This window comes from Pleurodeles waltl, chromosome 2_2 (genome assembly GCF_031143425.1).
Source record: "Pleurodeles waltl isolate 20211129_DDA chromosome 2_2, aPleWal1.hap1.20221129, whole genome shotgun sequence".
Lineage (NCBI taxonomy): Eukaryota > Metazoa > Chordata > Amphibia > Caudata > Salamandridae > Pleurodeles > Pleurodeles waltl.
Genome location: NC_090439.1, coordinates 1,069,074,392 through 1,069,095,585, shown reverse-complemented (window position 1 = coordinate 1,069,095,585; position 21,194 = coordinate 1,069,074,392). Strand labels below are relative to the sequence as shown.

The 21,194-nt window shown below is 43.4% G+C and overlaps 1 protein-coding gene across 1 annotated transcript in view; it reads left to right on the top strand.

Moving 5' to 3' along the window:
- Positions 1–21,194, top strand: part of TRAPPC9 (trafficking protein particle complex subunit 9) — a 2,294,541-nt gene that overhangs the window by 959,256 nt on the left and 1,314,091 nt on the right. The window lies entirely within an intron of this gene.

Below are 21,194 nucleotides of genomic sequence, written 5' to 3'. Positions count from 1 at the left end.
TTTCCCTAACGATGGACAAGCCACTTACAGCTCAAGACAGATTCTGGGCTTTCGCTCACCTCGAGGTCCACTTGGAAATGTTGCAGGGCAACTTAAAAATTAAAAAGAAAGACAAACTCCTCTTGGCAATGGAAAAACAGCTCCTTACTGTCACAACATGGGGACGGGACAGTCGACCCCAGTAATCCGACGGTCTCAATTTGCTGCTTTAAAGGCAGCTTCTTTTATACACAGGCAGACAATACTTCCTTAGTTGTGGAAAAACATCACAACACCTGTGACCCTAACCTTTAACTTAAATCACTACACATCATTTATTGCAGGTCTAACAATGCTTAACAAACTAACCATTCTCCATGCCTGAATACATATGTATTATAGGTGATTTATAATGCTGCTCCCAAAACCCTGTATCAGATGCTGTGTACCCTTTGGCTAATTCAGTCTCCTGCTCCTATACTTCAATCGCATTCTTGACTAACTCGGATAACAGAATACTTGTCTGTGTGCTAGGGCCATAAACTCCTTTAAGCTCTTAAATGTGGGTTTTCTTTTAGCCATGACCTTGCAAGTCATGCATTCTACTTTGTAACAAACTCTTCACCTTTCTTTCCTTAACTTGGGGTTCTTACCACATATAGATGTGTGACACTCTTTACTGTTGTCTGCTGTTGAGTCATGTTTTCATATTTCACTTAACATTCCCCCTCTAATTGATATTTCAGCTATTGGATCTAAACTTTGATCTACACTTGGCACTAGGTAATATATATTGCCATAAAAATCTACTACTTGTGTTGGTATTCTAACTGGAAACATCCCTGATGCCTTTGTACCTATCCTTTTACAACATGCTAGGACTAGTCATATAACACAGTAAAATGTTGGTTGAGCCACAATAGTTGGCAACAAGGCTCCCTATAATCTAAACATCCAGGGCAGCAGAAATGACAGCCACCTACGTAACAAATTATCTGGGGCACCTCCTCCATTTACCATCTTCTCTTGTAAAGTGCATGAAGTGTGTATAGCTTCTGACAAAGTTGAATTTTCTACATAATTCACTGGAATAAAAGTACAGCAGGCAGTTCCAATTTTGGCTTATACCCCTCAGCCCACCCCAGAGCAAAAAAGCAGTTTTTAATAATTTTAGACGGTAATCACAGTGGATCCACCAGAAATAAGCCCAGACTCCCGTGTTTGTAGCAGTAAACCGCTTCCCCCCCCGGCATCCCCACCCAGGTGGGACAAGTTCTGGGGTATTTACCCCCTGCAGCCCCAGGGACCACCACCTTCCTGGGGCACAATTACAAATGAAATTCATGGGGGGGGAGTTCCCCCTGCAACCCTGGGGACCACCACATCCCCAGGGCACAACTTGAAATCCAGTGCTGGGGGATGACAGGCCTCCTGCAGCCCGTCCCCGGTGAACAATTTTGTAATCAAATGCAGGGGCATACGGTCCCTCTGCAGCCCCAGAGACCACCACATCCCCAAGGCTAAGATAGCAGTAAATGCAGAGGGGCTCATGGTGCCGGCAACCTTCCCGGGGCAAATATTTAGTTCTGTGAGCGGGGGGCTGTGTGCCCCTGGGGCCCTCATAATGAGGCAGGTCAGTTTTGGACCCCTGGCTCCAGGGACGACCACCTCCCCAGGGCAATACTCATTAGAGGGGGACTACATGCTCCCCCCTTGAGGAGCCATGGATGCCCTGGGGACAGCCACCCCCCAGGGCCGGTTCCTGCTATGTCCTGAGGTGCTCACCCTCGGGACATAGCTGTTTGCCTTTGCTTGGTGGGAGCTGACATTTCCTACCAAGCAAAAGCAAACAAAGTCCGCTTTCTGACAGTGTGAGCTGTCAAACTGCTTCTGCTTGCAGAAAGCGGAGTTTTCATCTGTTTCTCTGCAGATAAATTAACGTGCAGTGAAACAGATGAAAACATTGTCCCTGCAAGCAGGGTGCTGCTATTTAAAGCAGCTCCCTGCTTGTGGTAGCAGTGCCAGCTCCTGCAGGATGTGGGGAGCCGGCTAGGATCATGGGGGCCTCGAGGCTCCCCGGCGGTCCTGTTTCTCTCTCTCTCTCTCTTTCATCCCATAAAGGATGGAAGAGAGAGAGAGATTGTCATTGCAATGGTCTCTCCATACAGTGACTTCAAAGAGTCAGACTAGCAATGTTGTTTGGTACGAATGTTATAGTTACGTTTGGATGCAGAGCGGAACACTTCTTGGTCTACTGGTCCAGGTCTTGTGCTGTCACTCAGTAGGCTGAAGGTTCAAATCCTAGTATCGCTTGGCAGTGTGTTTGTTTGTTTTCTAGTGTTTTGACTGTTAAACCTTCCTAGTGATGAAACATTTACATTTCTTTCCAATCATATGCATGGGTTGACTGTCATAGGTATGTCTGGTAGCACCACAGCAAGGAGTCACCTATGTCCTAAAGGGTAAGGTCACAGACCCTCACACTGAAAGTTGAGGGTTCGACTCCAGGTGTGTCCGTGGTCATTTTCCTTCTTTAATTTCTTTTAGACTTCAAATGTTTAAGGTTCATACTGAAAGGTTATCTCACTCTTGTTAATTAACAAATACATTTATCTTTTCAATTTGTCCATAAATATCTCATTCTAGGTATATCATTCATCAAAGCCTAAAAATCTCCAGCTCTCTCCCTCTCACTCTCTTTCTCTCAATTTCTCTCTTTCTCCCACTCACACACCCACGCAGATCCTCACGCACTGGCTCACAGACCCAGACACCCACTCACAGACCCACTCTGACCTTTGTGCACCCACTCACAGCCCCACTTAGATCCTCACGCACCCACTCAGATCCTCAAGTACTCACTCACACACACACACTCAGAGACCCACTGAAACGCTCATGTACCCACTAACAGACCCACTAAGATATTGATGCACACACTCTTACACCCTCCCAGACAGACTCTCTCACAGCCACTCTCACACCTAGATGCACCCTCTCACACCTATTCTCACACCCAGAGATAGGCCACAGCCAATTCCCACCCCACATGGACAAAGGCCAAAGATTAGGGGGTGGTTGGCTGCAGGCCCTGTCCTGCGGCCAACCCCCGCCGGGCACAGCCAAAGGGCATGTGCGGCATGGAGCTCGGTGGTTATAGGGGGTTGGTCTTGTGGCCAACCCCTGCCCCACATGGCCAAAGGCCATGTGCAGCGGTGGTTGGATTAACGTATAGGAAAAATTACTTTCTTTAAAAAAAAAAAATCATAGAAATGCACTGAAAAAAAAAAAGGTTACAAGGACGTTTTAGTTAGGAAATATATATATATTAAACATAGAAATTCATGTAAAAAACAAAAAACAAAAGTTACAGGACATTTTTGTTAGGCTCACATTTCAAACCTGCAAAACTATAGAAATTCACCTGTTATAATTAGAGTTATCTCAAGTAACTGTAAATCGTGCCCTAAGGTTACCCCACAAATTACGGCACTCATGACATCTTTGATAACATCACTGATAATATCAATGTAATATTTGCAGTAAACATTTTGACGAAAAAGCTGTGCATTTCAGGGGCACGAGTTAAGGTTAACTCAGGGTAAGGGTTATAGTAACTTGAGATAACTCTATAATAGGTGAATTTCTATGGCTTTGTACATTTCAAATGTGAGCCTAGCTAGAACGTCCCTGTAACCTTTGGTTTTGTAAGTGAATATATTATATATATATATATATATATATATATATATATATATATATTGTTTGTGCTCGCCCTCCTGCTTAGTAAGGTCTACAAGAGCACACCTTTCAGATTCATGAACAAAGAGGTGAAAATTATAAATTTGTAAGTATAATTAGATAGACCTCAAGTGGGAGATTTACACAGATTTACACGGAGCTGACAAAATGCAAGAAAGCTGGTTGCGTGATCTGATGTCCACAACAGTTGCTCAGGTATGTCTTTGCAGGTAAGAATCAACAATACGTTTGTCAATAATAGGAATTTATGACCCTAATAGATTGTTTTCATGTGCTCTAAATCCTTATATCCTCTCTTTTAACAAGCGGATACTGTACACAATTATTGAAGAGTAGTCATATCAGTACTGTTATAGTCAATAACTTTCCCTTCAATGTCCTTTCTTATCACTTCATAGAGGTCAGGATGGCAACTGTTCCAAGTTGGGGTGGCACAAAGATGGGTGAATCAATGAACACATACTTGTCCTTCCTCACCATTACTAATTTGTTGGCTCCTCTGGACAATCGCAATAGGCTTTGTAGGATTTACAACAAACTCCTCTATTATAGTAGGATCAAAATTACATTTAGTTATCCGTTTTGAGAACTCCTATCATTTGTCCTATTCTTATCAAAGTCACTCTCAAAATTACCCTCAAGATAGTCATCTGTGTCCCTACTTATACTGTCCAATAATTCGTCCTCTGTTTGTGTATTTTGAGGTATCAATTCTTCTAGCCCCCAATCCTGAGGGGGTGCATGTACATTGATGTATGTTGTCCAGAGTCCTAAAGGTAAAGTACAGTCAATACATAGATGTTCAAGGATTTCTTTAACTAATGTATTATTAGATGGTGCTAGTATTGGTGCTCTGCTGGGGTCCGTGTCATTGGAGAGTGTGACGAACTGCTAGTTATAAAGCTGGAAAATTAATTCCAGGATCTGCTGTGATTGATGACTCACTGACTGTTGAGACATTTGCCTAGCTCAATCAATTTGTACAGTTACTTTATCTAAATCAAAACAGTGATACCTTCACTAGACTCAAAGACATCACAAAGATCTTTTAAAAGTTCTTCTTCAGTCCTTAGGGGATTCTGATATCTGTGTTGATGTCTGTTATGTTGATGTCTAATAGTGATAACACTGGATGGTATTCACTTCAGATGGGATGGTATATCCATTCCTGATGGTTAGTGCATCTGATGTCTGTCTGTGTGATAAGCAGAATTTGACCTGGCCGCTTCTACCTTAAATAAAACACATCCAAAAAATATTTTGTGTAGTGTCATCAGAAGTGGTGTTTTATTTTGGCACAACCAATTTGGCACCTTGCTATTATTGTTTTTGATTTAAATAATCTTTCTTTACAACCTTTCTAACAGATTTGTATACTGTGGTGTTCTTTGGCAGGGCAACGTTCAGCTTGGCATTAAGACTTAGTGGGGCAATATGCATTTTGCCTACATTGTGTTAGTGGCTGACCCATACTTTGTCATCTATCATAACCCGCGTTACTGCCCCAGAGAGTCCTTGTGTGTCCATTGATCTATCAGAAATTGGATCATCTCTCTCTCTCTCTAATATAAGATCAGGTTGCTCTCCTATCTATGAGGAATGCATGCTAATTATTCATAGCTACTGTCACAGTGGGCTCCCCTTCTGGCCTGTGCGTCACTGACAATACTTGACACATAGAAGTACTCTGTGAGCATCTTCATTGTGTATATCCTCCCACATAATTCATCTACAAGGGATTTCCTCTCTTCACAATTACACCTCTCTTTTCGCTCTGAAATGGAATCACCATTGGGGGTGCTTGATAGTTTTGCTGTGGTAGCACCTTTTATGCTCGAGGCATTGCTGGTTGATAGCACATTTCGCGGTGTTGTGTTATAGGCACATATATTGTTTACAGGTTTGACTGTGGCTATACTGCTGTGTTTCCTGCCTGATTGTAGACTCCCATCCTTTCATTTTGCTAATTCCATCTCTTAGGTCTGTAGTTTCTGATAAAATGCCCGCTTCTCTGACAATAATATCATACTTGATCCATCCTTTGAGGACCTATCCTACCTGTCCCTATTTCTCCTCATCCTCCTCTACTATTTCCCTGTGTTCTGACATCCCATTGCTGTGGGTAGTGTTGTTGAGTGGTCACTGGGACCAATCCCACAGATATTACAGTCATCTGAGTGGTGGTTGCTACTACAGCTCCACCCACTGCTCCTTTCTTAACCAACTTTTGCTACACTAACTCTGCTTCCTCTAACACCTCCTGTTTCTTTCTTTCTCTCTCTTGGGTTTTAATACAAAAATGGAGTATATGTACCTATATCTCAGTCCAGGGCTTGGCTTCTAATGCCACTATATTATCTATGCTATCCTGTACATGGGAGGGTAATCCCTTTTTCACTACGTTATAAAATAATACAGCAGTTCCTCTTGTTACCTCCCAACTCTGACATACTTCTTAGGTCCATTTTACTTTCATTCTATTAAGGAACTGAGCTGGATACTCATATGTTTGCATTGACTGAGCCATGAAAGATCCAATGTATGGCCCATCAAGATACATTTTCCTAAGCTGATCTCAAACAACTGTCCTTACCAAATTAAATGGAGACCCATAATATCTAGTCTCAGTGAGTGTAACGTTTCTCACCTGAGCCTTTTGAAAAATTAGTGTCTGTTTCATCTCTTATGAGAGAGCTAAGCATACTCATTATGTCTCCTACTGCCAAGGTGATGCCTGCAGTTTGCTTTTCATAAGATCTAATCAATTTCCCTGCTCTATCTGTAAGTGGTGGTAACAATTTCTTGAGATTTTCCTTGTCCATTTGTGGCCAAGGGGCATAATGTGGTTACATATCTGGGACAGCTGATGTAATGGAGTGGTAGAATGCTGGTCATTGGGATGTCTAGCATATTTCTGCCACACGTGTAAACATTTCTGCGTATAGGGATAATCACATTCAGGATCGCCTTCACCCTAAATACTGCAATCCTCAGCACTCGCCTATCGCGTGGATCAAAGGGCCGTTCTCGTGGCCATGGACTCATCTGTGAAGCTTACCATTCAGTCCAATCTACTAAATGATCTACATATGGATCAACAGTGTACCACCTATTCCCCATGTATCAACAGTGTACCACCTATTCCCTCCTTCAGCAGCTATCTCACTAGGGGTGAGATCTGTGCTGTGCAAAACTGATTGAACACTCATTTGCTGCACTGGCCAATCCTGGGATCTGGCTGGCCATGCATTCCCTGAAACAGCAACCAATCAAGCACTGTCGCTCAAGTTTTCCTAACTTTGGAAAACCATTCCCATTTCCCCTCTGTATTATCAATATGATTAGGCAACCCCCTTGCACTTTTTATGTGATCCAAATGAATATTGGGTCTTTTTTGAATACCAACATCATAGGTAGGGTGCCTAGCTTTTGGGGAAGGAAGCAGTTCATCCATACTATCTGCATGCTTATGTATAGACTCTATCCTGTTTGTTATTCTCCCGAAACCTCCCTGAATTTGTCCTGAAATGTTATTGTGATGTGCCTCATTCCTCATTTCTCTTGCATCTCTCCCACTCTCACTTCAGGATAACCATTCTTGAACATTTTCTGGTACAACTATTATGTTCCCATTCTCCTTCTGCTAAAGTGGTAGACTACCTTCAGTCCTATCTCTTTCTTGGGATACTGGCCACCACGCCATATTAGCAGCCCTGTCCACATAGTCACTCCATCAAGCGTCGTTTGCATCTCTTCGCTGTGAGGTAGACATTTGTTCCCCAACTACCCTTTCTGTTATAACTTTTTCCTGCAGCAAATGCAAAGTTGATCAAACGTGCGACTGATCATCACTATCTCCTGGACTTTGCTCTTCGCTTCTATCCTCCTAGGGAGCGGCTGGGTCTAAACATAGTGTGAAATGTGCTTCTGGTTGCCCTGAAATCTCTGAATCACTTACCCTTACTTGCTGCCTAGGTGTGCTCTCATGTTTTCGCTTCAACATTTGGGGGGCAACATTAGTGATCATTTTTGGAGATCGTGAAGGGTGTCAGTTTCGGGGTTCTCAAAGCCCACTGCGGCTTCTTGTAGCTGCACAGGTGGATAAATACTAGTTACCTTGGAAGAGGTGTTCATGGGATCATATGGGGGTGGGGAAACAGATAGGGTACTAGGGGTAACAACTTTTGAGGAGTCCTTTGAATTTTCACAAAAAACCTTGCCATAAAGTTAAAATAGCTTCTCGCTTCTGTAATTTGGCTCCTGCATATTTAGTTCTAAGATATGTAATTATATGCTCAATTCTTTTATCATCGAACGTCCCTTCTTTTGACCATGGATACATACATTTTTGGGTGGCTTTAACCCATTCTAAAAAAAAACTTTGGCATATGTGTTAAAGGGGTCTTCATGATTGCTTGTATTTTCAATGCTTCTACAATTTAACCTTTTCACCTCTCTGGACAAATACTACTCCTCTTTTAAAGCTTACACAAGTATTTAAAAAACAGGAAAATTCACGAACTTTTGTCCCTGTCAAATATGCAGTACACATTAAAAGAAAATTATGCACCATTACGCAACAACATCATACTGTGGCCACTTTTCATGAATGTTTGAAATGTGGTTTCTAGTTGTCAGGGGTATGCACCCTGTCCAAGTAGGGACCACAATCCTAAGTTACCTTCTGCTCACCCTTTGCTAGCTTGGCACAGAGAAGGCAGGCTTAACTTAAAAAGCAATGTGTAAGGTATTTGCAGAAATAAAACACACCAGAAAAAGTACTCCACACCAGTTTAGAATAATGGATAATATGTATCTGAATAAAACAAGATAAAAATGATATAGGTCCAATAGACACAGGTCAATATGTCACTTTTTAGTGATTTAAATAAGTCTTAATCCATAGGAATCAATGGATGTATCTCTTTAGCACAAAGTACCTGGGATGCATCAAAAAGAGGGGAGGTGAGGTGCCAGGAAAAGCAAAGCAATGCATTCGTTCCTTTCTGCGCAGGGGAGGTGATGCATCGATTCCTTCCCCGAAGGAAAGGCGATCCGTCAATTTCCGAACACAAAGCCTCGGTTACTTACTGCGGTGCGATGTTGATGACAAATTGACACCGAGGGCGATATGTGGAAAATCCAGATGTGCTGTGATGATGGAACTGCAGTGAAACAGGCACTGCATTGATTCTGCAGGTGCTGCGCTGATTTTTCATTGACGAGACAGGTGCTGCGTTGATTTTGCAGGCGTAGCGTTGATATTTCAGCCGCAAGCCAGGTGTTGCATCGATTTTTCCAGCATGGCACGGATTTTCTCTTTTAAGTGAAGTCTTTGATGGCCCTGAGACTTCTTAACAGGAGGCAAGCTGTCAAGCCATTGGATATCACTTGTGATGGGAAGGCAAAGTCCTTCCAGCAGAGTTGGGGAGCAGCAGGCAGCAGGGCAACGAGATGAAGAGCAGTCCACCCAGAAAAGCAGTCCAGTTGAGTTCTTTGGGCAGCACTGCAGTCCTTCTGACAGAATCCAGGTGTAGGTCTAGAAGCGTCTGATTTTAGGGGGTCGCAGACTCAGTAGATACACCAAAATGTGCCTTTGAAGTGGAGGAGACTTCAAAGAGTTGTTTTGAAGTGCTCCATTTTCACTTTAAACCCAGGCCTGCCTGCCAGGAGAGCTGTGGGGGGTTATCAGTCCTTTGTGTGGAGTCAGGCCACTAGCCTTTGAAGTGTAAGAGCCCCTCCACCCTCCCTGCGCAGGAAGACCCATCAGAATGCAGATGATTGCAGATGTAGCTGAGTGTCCAGTGTTTATGGCTGTCTGGGTGGCATGCACAAGGGGAGCTGTCAACCAGCACAGACCAGACACGGATTTGAGACAGACTGTAAGGCACAGAAAGCAGTAAGTGCAGAGGAATGTCAAATTTTTTTTTAGAAGTGTCATTTTTAAAATAGTAATGTTAAATCCAACTTCACCAGTAAGTAAAATTTTTCACTACCATCCCAATCGTACCAAACATGAGTATGCCACTCTTTTCAGATCAGAAATTACCATTTAAAAGTATATAGGGGAATTTCCAATGCTGGCCTATGAAAGGATCAGGCTTCACAATAGTGAAAAACAACTTTATGAATTTTTAACTATGTCCTGCCTTTTACTTACATAGCACTCAAGGGCCTACATTAGTGGTGACTTATATGTAATAAAACGAAAGAAATGAAAGTTTAAGGCCTGACAGGTAATTTTAAATGCCAATTCAAAGTGGCAGTGAAACTGCACACACAGGCCTTGCAATGGCAGGCCTGAGACATGGTTAAGGGGCAATTTATGTGGGTAGCACAATCAGTGCTGCAGGTCCACTAGTAGCATTTAATTTACAAGCCTGGAGCACATATAGCGTACGTTACTATGAACATATATTTAATTTAAATATGCCTGTTGGGTAGGAGCCAATGTTACCAAGTTTAGGGGAAAAAAACACAAGCACTTCAGCAGTGGTCAGGAGTGGTAAAGTGTGCAGCGTCCTAAAACGAGCAAAAACAAGATATGAAAAATGGAGGGAGGCAGGCAAAAGGTTGGGGGAAGACTACCCAAAGGCTGTCAGGTCTAACAATCCATACACACGTACACTCACCATCAGCATTTTAAAAACACTATTTTCTAAATGTAAATCACCATTTGTTTTCTAACTCTAAACGGTAAATACAACCGGCAACTTCTAGTCACTTCCCTCCATGCTTAGAGAGGATAACCTTTTCAAACCATGCGTCTTTCAGACAATTGAATGACTACTAGACATTAGGTCCAGGATTGTAATTCATTTGTTCAGATTATACGTGGAAGTAAAGTTTAATGACATCAGCCTTCCAGCTGTCCCTCTTTGGCAAACATTGGAACACATATTGGCATCTTCCAATTTCGAATTACCCACCTTGACTACTTCCCACTTTATGTTGGGAATATAAGTTAACCAGTTAGGCAGCACTCAACTACTTATAAATACAAATCATATTTTTCTAACTTTAAATGGTAAATACAACTGGTGACCCCTGGTTACTTTCCTCTGAGCTCAGAGAAGATAACCTTTTCAAACCATGTGTCTCTTTTAGACCATGAAATGACTTCTGGACCCTAGGTCCAGAGTAGACATTTGCGTGATCAGATCCCATATGGAGGTAACGTTTAGCGACATCAGCTTCTCAGCTGTCCCTCTGTGTCAAACATAGGAATATATATCGGCACCTTCCAATTTCAAATTACACACATTGACCACTTCCAACTTTATTTTAGGAATAACAAGTGAACCAGTTATGCAGTGCCTTTCCTGATATTGTGCAACACATATACATAATCTTTCATGTGATACCCTGGTATCTCTTGCATCTACATCTGTGTTTACCATTGCCAAAAGTGATAAGTCATACTATGTATACAAAAGCATGGAACGTAATGCGCATTGACCTCACCTTAAAAAGACCACAATCCCTGGATCCTTCCTGACCCCCGTGCTTTTAGAGAAGACCATGTCTGCTCACCTCATCAAAAAGGCACAATGATTTTTGCAGCAGGGATAGGTGGTATTCCAGAGTCAGCAGTCAGGTGAGGGCAAAAAGGGACTCGCCAACTGTTGCAGGCTAACTTAAAAAAATAACAAGAAAGACAAACTCCTCTTGGCAATGTAAAAACAGCTCTTTACCATCATGACAGGGAGATTGGCAAGTCCACACTAGTTATCAGCTGGTCTGAATTTGTTGTTTCACAGGCCGCTTCTTTTATACCGAGTCAGACAATACTTCATTACAAAATGTCAAACATTGAATCGCTACATAGGTATACATTAGTTGTGGAAAAAAATCATGCTACCTGTGACCCTATGACCCTAAATGTTAACCTAAAACACTACACATTCTTTATTGCAGGTCTAACAATGCTTAACAAACTAACCATCCTCCATGCCTGAATACATGTGTATTTGTATATGTGCTTTATCCTGCTGCTCCCAAAAGCATTTTTCAGATGTTGTGTACCCTTTGGCTTATTCAGTCGCCTTCTCTTATTCTTAAATCACCTTCAATTGCATTCTTGTTTAACTAGAATAACAGAATACCTGCCTGTGTGCTAGGACCATAAATTCCTTCAAGATCATAAACATAGATTTTGTTTTAACTATGAACTTGCAAGTCATGCATTCTGTTTTCAAGTGAACCCTTCACCTTTCTGTCTTTAACATGGATTTGTGGCCTGCACTGTTCTTACACCACATATAGCTGTGTGACACTCTTTACTGTTGTCTACTATTGCTCAATGTTTTCATATTTCACGTTGCTCATAACCGAACCTCGAGCCCAAAAAGAGCCAAACTGTCACGTGGCTTCTGCGTGCCATTTGTTTGAAGTTAAAAATAAAGCATTAAACTTTGAGGTAAAAAGAAGCAACAAATAGATGGTCATTTAGTGGCTGATTTGTACAAAGTGAAACCAGAAAACCTTTGGTTAATCCCGGCTTCCTTGCTTAACAAAGCTTTGTGATCTCAAGCAATATTTTATTTAACAAATCCCCCCTTTATCTTTATTACCTCTCAATGAATCTATAATGTTACTAATGGCAAAGCTGCCACGTGTTAAAGAAATGTGCTTTTTCATTTTGAAGAGTCCTTCTCCTATTTATTTCTTGTTTGTTGGTTGATTTACATGGCAAGCATTTCCAGGGCTCGGCTCGAGCAAGGTCTCAGCCAGACCACGGCTATCCATGTTATGTTTTTCACTTGCCCACCTCACGGTTGCCCCAGTTGTACTTTAAATCTCTGGTCTATTTCTCTTTTTCACAGAGAGAACCACGCCATCATGTTCCACATAGAAAAAACGCTCCTGGGGTAAAGACGCTCACCAAATAGAGCTTAGTCAGAAAAGTTGTATGAAGCCAGTCTTATTATTCCTAAGTTGGCAGTAGAGAACACTTCATTATTACACTTTACTGCAACATGGTTTTTAGAAGATGCACAGCTCTAGTTAATGCTTTGGTCCATCGTTGATTTAAAACACTGTCAGGACCATACCTATAAATCCTATACCTATAAGAAAGACCGTGCGATGGTAGTTATGTCTCATAAGGCCCTTCAGTTAAAATTAAGAAATATAAACAAATTGATTGCTCAAATACTGTATTTTTTGTTATTGTTTTTTAGCAAAAGTCACCAAATGTTAGTATTTGTTCTCATTGTTTTTTGTGATGGATTACTACTTCACCTGGCTTGATGAATTTGCACTTAATAGCCACTCTTTAGTGTCTTAATTGTTGGTGATTTTTATTTCTGGGTGGAAATTCAGGCAACGACACTACTACTCAAATATTGGTAGATGTTATGAGCTGCTGCAATTTGGTTAAAGGGTAGCTGGACTTAACCACAATGCTAGGTATACACTGGATATGATTTTAGTAGCCCTTCCAGTGTGGAAGTTAACCCTGCCATGTCAGTCCTATTGTCTAATTATTTCTTGGTTGCTTTTCTTATTTTAAAATTATAAGAATGTATTAATCTGAAAAGTACTGTGTTAAAACTGTCATCCACTGCCAGAAACTTGTGACCTCTTTAATTTATCAGAGAGTCTGGATTCTGGTTTTATTATTGCTCTGGGCAGCTGGCTAGATACAAACTGTATGTACGGGAAAATTGAGAAGATGTAACAAAATTATTTCAACTTAGTGAAGTAACTGCCTGGAAGACTCATTTTATTAAGCGTAAATACTGCGAGTGAAAACGGTATACACTCCATCTGAAGCCTGATAATGTTACTGAGGAGGCTGCATTGCCATGGAGGAAGAACTAAAGCCAGCAGGACAACCTCATTAGCATTAGACAAATTTGAATTATATAATTACCTGATTAGGCACACAAAGAAGCAATAGTTCTCAATATGTGAACAATGTTCTTAGACAGATTTTGAGACCTGTTTAGGCCTAGTGGCTCATCGGCATTTACAAATAACTACGTTCATTAGCTTTGGTCAAGCTCTTTCTCAGTTTTGAATTTGTAGAGTGACTGAAGTTTTCAGTAGTTGAAAGCCTCGCTCACACACGGGTGGCAGCACTGCGAGCTACTTTAACACACTAAGCCGTTTCCGCAAATCGATAGGCACCAAGTAAGCTTCCCTTGCGCAGTTGCAGAGTCTGAGCGAGCAGAATGGCGGTGCACCATGTTTGTAGGTGGAAGGAGGACTCTGCACCAGAATGAATGTGTTGGTCTTTCCTTCCTTGTAGGCATGCACTATTGAAATATTAAACTTGTAGTCTAGGAAAATGCCCTCAGCAAGGATTCTTTTTCCGAAGTTCTTTTGGAGGGAGAGATTATATGCCACTTTACTAATGTTACAATGTGCTTAAACATGTAATGGGTGAGAAATATTATACAAAAACAACATTTAAAAATGGCATAACGCACTGGACTATGTTCTAAATGTGTTTACATGTAATATTCAGAAACATCTTTGAGATGGTAGGATAGTGATGTGTGTTTTCAATTTTATGATAACTAGCTTTATTGCAGCTAATCTCCTTTGCTCCCTCCCATTACTCTTAAGTGAGAGACTGTTGTCATCTCAAAGAATGTTTATAGCTGTTGCAAGGGGTTAGTAGACAAAATTACAACAGTTTTCTACAGAATTTCTGTAACCACTCACTCACATCACCCATGTCTCCTCATTACTAAAAGACAGTGATATATAAAGCACCGTGTTTGAGAAACACTGGGGTTATTAGGGCAGGACTGCCAGTTGCGGCTCCTCCATTGGAGGGGAGGAACGTTACCCCACTTAAATGCCACCCAGAGCCCCAGAGATGAACTATAAAAGGGTAATTCATTAACCTTTTAATTTTCATAGTCCCGTCCTGAACCAAGTGTCAGGACGGGGCGGGACCTACTGAGTGGCAGCAGGGAGGAGTGGTGGGCAGAAGGCTCCCTGTGCACTGTTCAAAGTATACATCTCTCTTTGGACGTCTGTCTTGCGACGCCCAGCCTGACATGCGCACTTTAAACCACTCACCCCAGCTATCATAAGACAGCTGGGTTGAGAGCAAGTGCAGGCCTCCAGTGCGCTGGAGAGCGCTGTGAAAGGCCGCTCCCTCCAATCGGGGGTGCTACTCACATGCTGGTTTACAGCATGTGAGCAGCACCAGGATTGGTTATAGAATTTGCTTTGGCCCGCACAGCGCACTTCAGTCTCAGCAGAATATGTCCAGCGGGAAAAAGACGTGATTTGGTAAGTGGTTTTTTATTTCTTTTTTCTTTTATTTGCACGTATGAAAAATAGCCTCAGCCTGGTAGCATCCTCATCCCTAAATGTCTGAGCTCTGGAGCAGACCTCACTTCCCATGTAATTAAAGGTCTCTTTTTATGAGGAATAGCTTTGCTGTTAGAGACATGAGCCTGTAGGATCTGGGTAATATGAAACGTAGTTTACCTTTTCAAATGCTTGAGCTTGTAAGGTCAAAGTAACCTGAAAGTAAACCATGCTGTTATAGGCCTGGAACTGTAAGATTTGTGTAATTTGAAAGATGGCATTGCTGTCATATGTCTGGGGAACACTGTAAAATCTATATATTGCGTGGAGCAGATTTGCTGTCTGAGTTTTTAGAATCTGTGTTAATTAAGGGATATCTCAGAGGCCTCAGTTTTAGGGGAGTTGATATTTGGGCTTGTAACCTCTGCATTTGTAGCTTTGTGTATGGCTTTCCTGTGTGCACTCTGAACTTGTTTTAAGATCAGTGTAAACTGAGACAATGGTTTGCTGCCAAAAGCTTGAATGTTTATGATTTGAGTTATAGTTATATGAACAAAGCCCAGTTTTCCAAAGCCATAACCTGTTACTTTGGTGCTGACCCCACAGCAAGCTTGTTCCCATTTCAATGTAGAGCACTCCGATGCCCATAAATGTGACCAGCTACGATACAGGACTCATAAAAAGCCTAAAGTGCTCCTACATCTTTCTTATGTGAAATAGTTATTTTTTTTATTCTTAATACCGTTTTTCTTTTGAAGTTTAGAAGTGTTTACGTCTATCTCTTCTGTTTGTCGATCTAAGGTTATAGTTCGTCCGACAATGGGCTCCTTAAATTGTGGGCCTTCTTCTTTACCCAAGAATCAATATGGGGGTGTGCACCTTGCGGATGTGTAAATTATATCACTGATGAACTCTAAATAGCTGTAGGAGGCTGGCCTGGCTTATAGTGGGTACCTTGTGGTACTTACACCTTGTGCCAGGTCCAGTTATCCCTTATTAGTAGATTAGAGGTGTTCTAGCAGTTTAGCCTGATAGAGGTAGCTATAGCAGAGCAGTTTAGGCTGAACTAGGAGACATGAACTATACCACTTATATCACTTAGCACTATATCATAAGAAAACACAATACTCAGAGTTACTAAAAATAAAGGTACTTTATTTTAGTGACAATATGCCAAAAGTATCTCAGAGGATATACTCCCTTAGGAGGTAAGTAATATACACAAAATATACACACACAACCAAAATCAGGTAATTAAACAGTTAGAAAAGTAGTGCAAACACTGTAGAACACAATAGAATGCAATGGGAAAAGTAGGCCTAGGGGCAACACAAACCATATACTCCAAAAGTGGAATGCGAACCACGAATGGACCCCAGACCTAGTGTAGTGTGTAGAGGGTCGCTGGGAGTGTAAGAAAACACTAAGGGTGTCCAAGATACCCCACACCAAGACCCTGAAAAGTAGGAGTAAAGTTACCCTACCACCCCAGAAAGACAGTAAAGTCGAGATAGGGGATTCTGCAAGGACAACAACTGACTGCAAAGCACTGAAGACGGATTCCTGAACCTGAGGACCTGCAAAGGAAGGGGAACAAGTCCAAGAGTCACGCAAGTGTCCAGGGGGGGGCAGGATCCCACTAAACCCCGGATGAAGGTGGAAAAGGGCTGCCTCCGGGTGGAAGAAGCCGAAGATTCTGCAACAACGGAAGGTGCCAGGAACTTCTTCTTTGGTCAGAAGATGTCTCACGGCGTGCTGGAGGATGCAGAGTTGTTTCCACGCAGAAAGACTGCAAACAAGCCTTGCTAGCTGCAAGAGTTGCGTTTGAAGGTTTTGGGTGCTGCCAGGGCCCATGAAGGCCCAGGAGGTCGCCCCTTGGAGGAGGAGACAGAGGGGGGCGCTCAGCAACACGGAAATCCCACGCTGAAGCAGGCAGCACCCGCAGAAGCACCTGAACAGGCGTTCAGAAGATCTGAGCACGACAGTCGACTCAGCACAACAAAAGGGAGTCCCATGAAGTCGGAGTTCAACTCAGCGAGTTGGGCAATGCAGGACGGAGTGCTGGGGACCTGGGCTAGGCTGTGCACGAAGGAAGTCTTGCAAAAGTGCACAGAAGCCCTAGCAGCTGCGGTTCACGCAGTACACAGGATTACTGTCTGGCGTGGGGAGACAAGGTCTTACCTCCACCAAATTTGGACAGAAGGGCCACTGGACTGTCGGGGACACTTGGACCCAGCTCCTGTGTTCCAGGGACCACGCTCGTCAGGATGATAGGGGACCCAGAGGACTGGTGATGCAGAAGTTTGGTGCCTGCGTTGGCAGGGGGAAGATTCAGTCAACCCACAGGAGATTTCTTCTTGGCTTCCAGTGCAGGGTCAAGGCAGGCAGCCCTCAGAGTATGCACCACCAGGAGGAAACAGTTGAGAAAGCCAGCAGGATAAGGCGCTACAATGTTGCTGGTAGTCTTCTTGCTACTTTGTTGCGGTTTTGCAGGCGTCCTGGAACAGTTAGCGGTTGATCCTTGGAAGAAGTGGAAGAGGGAAGTGCAGAGGAACTCTGGTGAGCTCTTGCATTCGTTATCTGGTGGGATACCCACAGGAGAGACCCTACATAGCCCTCAGAGGAGGATTGGCTACAGAGAAAGGTAAGCACCTATCGGGGCGGTCTCTGACGTCACCTGCTGGCACTGGCCACTCAGAGGTGTCCATTGTGCCCTCACACATCTGCATGCAAGATGGCAGAGGTCTGGGACACACTGGAGGAGCTCTGGGCACCTCCCCTGGGAGGGGGAGTGGTCACTCCCATTTCCTTTGTCCAGTTTCACGTCAGAGCAGGGCTGGGGAGATCCCTGAACCGGTGTAGACCATCTGTGCCCTTCAAAGCATTTCCAGATGCCAGGAGAGGCTACTCCTCCCAGGCCCTTCATAGCTATTTCCAAAGGGAGAGGGTGTAACACCCTCTCTCAGAGGAAATCCTTTGTTCTGCCTTCCTGGGACTGGGCTGCCTAGGCCCCAGGGGGGCAGAAACCTGTCTGAGGGTTGGCAGCAGCGGTAGCTGCAGAGAAAACCTTGGAAAGTTAGTTTGGCAGTACCCAGGGTCTATGCTGGAGACCCGGGGATGCATGGAATTGTCACCCATTCTGGTATTGGGGGTGACAATTCCATGATCCTAGACATGTTACATGGCCATGTTCGGAGTTACTATTGTGACGCTACATATAGGTATTGACCTATATGTAGTGCACGCGTGTAATGGTGCCCTGAACAATGTGGGGGCACCTTGGCTAGTGCCAGTCTGCCCTCACACTAAATAACTTTGCACCTAACCTTCACTAAGTGAGGGTTAGACATATAGGTGACTTATAAGTTACTTAAGTGCAGTGTAAAATGGCTGTGAAATAACGTGGACGTTATTTCACTCAGGCTGCAGTGGTAGTCCTGTGTAAGAATTGTCTGAGCTCCCATTGGGTGACAAAATAAATGCTGCAGCCCATAGGGATCTCCTGGAACCCCAATACCCTGGGTACCTAGGTACCATATACTAGGGAATTATAAGGGTGTTCCAGTGTGCCAATCAGAAATGGCAAAATTGGTCACTAGCCTGCAGTGACAATTTTTAAAAGCAGAGAGAGCATAAACACTGAGGTTCTGGTTAGCAGAGCCTCAGTGATACAGTTAGGCACCACACAGGGAACACATACAGGGCACACTTTATGAGCACTGGGGTCCTGGCTAGCAGGATCCCAGTGACACAGGCAAAAACAAACATATATACAGTACAAATGGGGGTAACATGCCAGGCAAGATGGTACTTTCCTACAGTAGCCCAAATCTTGGTCCCTAGAATTGTTTGTGGCCACAGCCCGAATAATTCTTAAAACAGCAGTGCGTGTGAGCACCCTAAAAGGGTATAATGAGCTGAAATTGGTAACATACATACACAGCTGTTCCAGGCAGGGCTCCCCAAAATATCTTTGGGCCAGAGCCTCCAAAATCTTTGAGAGGTCCCAGACTGTAAGCTGACAATAGGTCTTTTTACAAACGAACAGCTTGCTCTACCTGTTAGGCGAGACCTATAAAGTAGTTTGGATGTTGGTATTTGATTAACACTGCTCCCGGCCCCTCTCCAGTCTACCCTGATCTGTGGTGTGTCCGGGTAGCACTGTTGTCAGCCCAGCTTGCTTGGCTGAGACAGACAAGGCAGGAGCGAGGGAAAGATGTGCTCATCCTTTTTCGAACCCCTGCTCGCGCACAGCCAGGGCGCGTGCTCCCGGGCCTTCCGAGCAGAGGCTGCGGATGTGTCATTCTCTGACCCCAGTAGACGTCACTGTAGTATTAAAGATTTAGGGAATGGGCGAGTCAGAGCAGCGGAAGTCTTAATCTGCTGGCTCCAGTATCGTGACGCCGTTGAGCCTAATGCAATTATAACAAGCGGGCTCTTCTCGAAATACGATTAACGTGATTTTTGCCCTCCTTTCCCTTAACAGAGCCAGAAATAAAAATGTACTTTTTGCTAATCTCCAACTTTATGCACGTTCGAACCAAAACTCAACATGGAAAATCTAATGCCAGGCAGAAAATAGACTTCTTGGGCAGAGTAATTGCAACTCCCTGTCATATCCGGCTCCATGGCTGAATGTCACGCGGTGACGCGGCACGCAAGGGGGCACAGTGCTCTACACAGCTGGCACGCTCTGGAAAATTACGTACCTGGGTATCTAAGCGGCCAAATTTAATTAAACAATGACCAAGTATTCCAAGCTGCGGGTTACTTTTGTAGCATCATCGGGTTTAAAGGCTAAATGAAACGCTTGTACAGCACATTTAATTGCTACAGCACGCGCATTCATCCTTCAGGATCATGTATTCCCAGGTGTGCTGAAGTATGGCTACCTTGTTTCCATATAATAGGTGCAAACCTATTTCAGTGAGTGAAGTGTGCAAAAAGGGTTAACTTTGTGAAGGGGAATCATCTCCAAGATGGTGAATGCATTGATGCGCCTTCCCTTTTTATCATGACTCCTTTGTAGCTAGCCTGCTTGTTGGACATGTAAGTCCATGTGTGTTCTTGGAAATCCAGTGTAGATCTGAGTGCAGGGCTAAAGTTAAGGGAAAACATGTTTACCTTAGGCAGATGGCGCACACAGTAGTGTGGAATGGTCATTCGGTAATAAGACCTGAGCAGGAGTTAATTTGTACAAATTTGCCTTGTAAATATGTTCCGTCTGGGTAACTAAGAGTTCATTCCTTTCCACGTCAGGTGCAGCGTAACTTCGCATTTTTTAATAGAACACTTTATTGATTTAATGGCTATCTTTGTTTCTAGGCAGATGCAGAATGCATGTTGATACTGTGCACGTTTTGTTCGACATGAGTCTTATAAAAGAGGACCCCTTACATGCTTACCAAACTTTATTTTTCGTCAAGTACAAAAAAAGACAATTCCTCCTCCTGCATTGTAATTAAATAGTTCAAGCCATCGATACAGATCAATACTGGCAGCCCCTCCCTTCCCCGCCAAGGAACCTTCCCTGGGAAACAAAGCCAACTAGGGCCCATAGGTACCTTTTGAGGACCCTGCATTGTATTGTGTTGCGTTGGGACGGTGGGTGGCACCGGGGACCATTAGTTGACGCATTCCATTATTACTGCTTAACTATATTGTCATCAGCCTGTAGCCAACGTCGGCCCAGGTGTCTGGGCAACCTGAGAGTGCTAGCTGTCTTTCTCTTTTGTTCATTGCATATCGTACTTATCACCCAGCAGTTCTCTGTAGGTTGCTCTGAAAGGCCGCATGCTGGCCTATTATCCTATTGATAGAACTAGAGAACGTACACTGAGGGTCTCCTCCGTGTGCTTTTTTTCTCTTCACTGCACTATGTAGCGCATAATATTCTGCTGCTTCTGCCCAATGTGTCACAGTTTTCCTCCACATACATAGTAGTGGAGGTAGGGCCGGCTTTAGCACCGGTGGCGCCCAGTGCGACAATAATTTTTTTGCTGTCCCTCAATGACCTCCTTCTTCACGGATTCCCTCACCACCACCTGCCACAGTGCCCCTCATCCCTCCAAAGCCCCTCTCGCATGCATTTCATTTGTTTTATAGCGCTACTCATACCAGTGTAGGGTGTCAGAATACTTTACGTCATGCACACTTTATGCAATGGCAATGAATCCTAC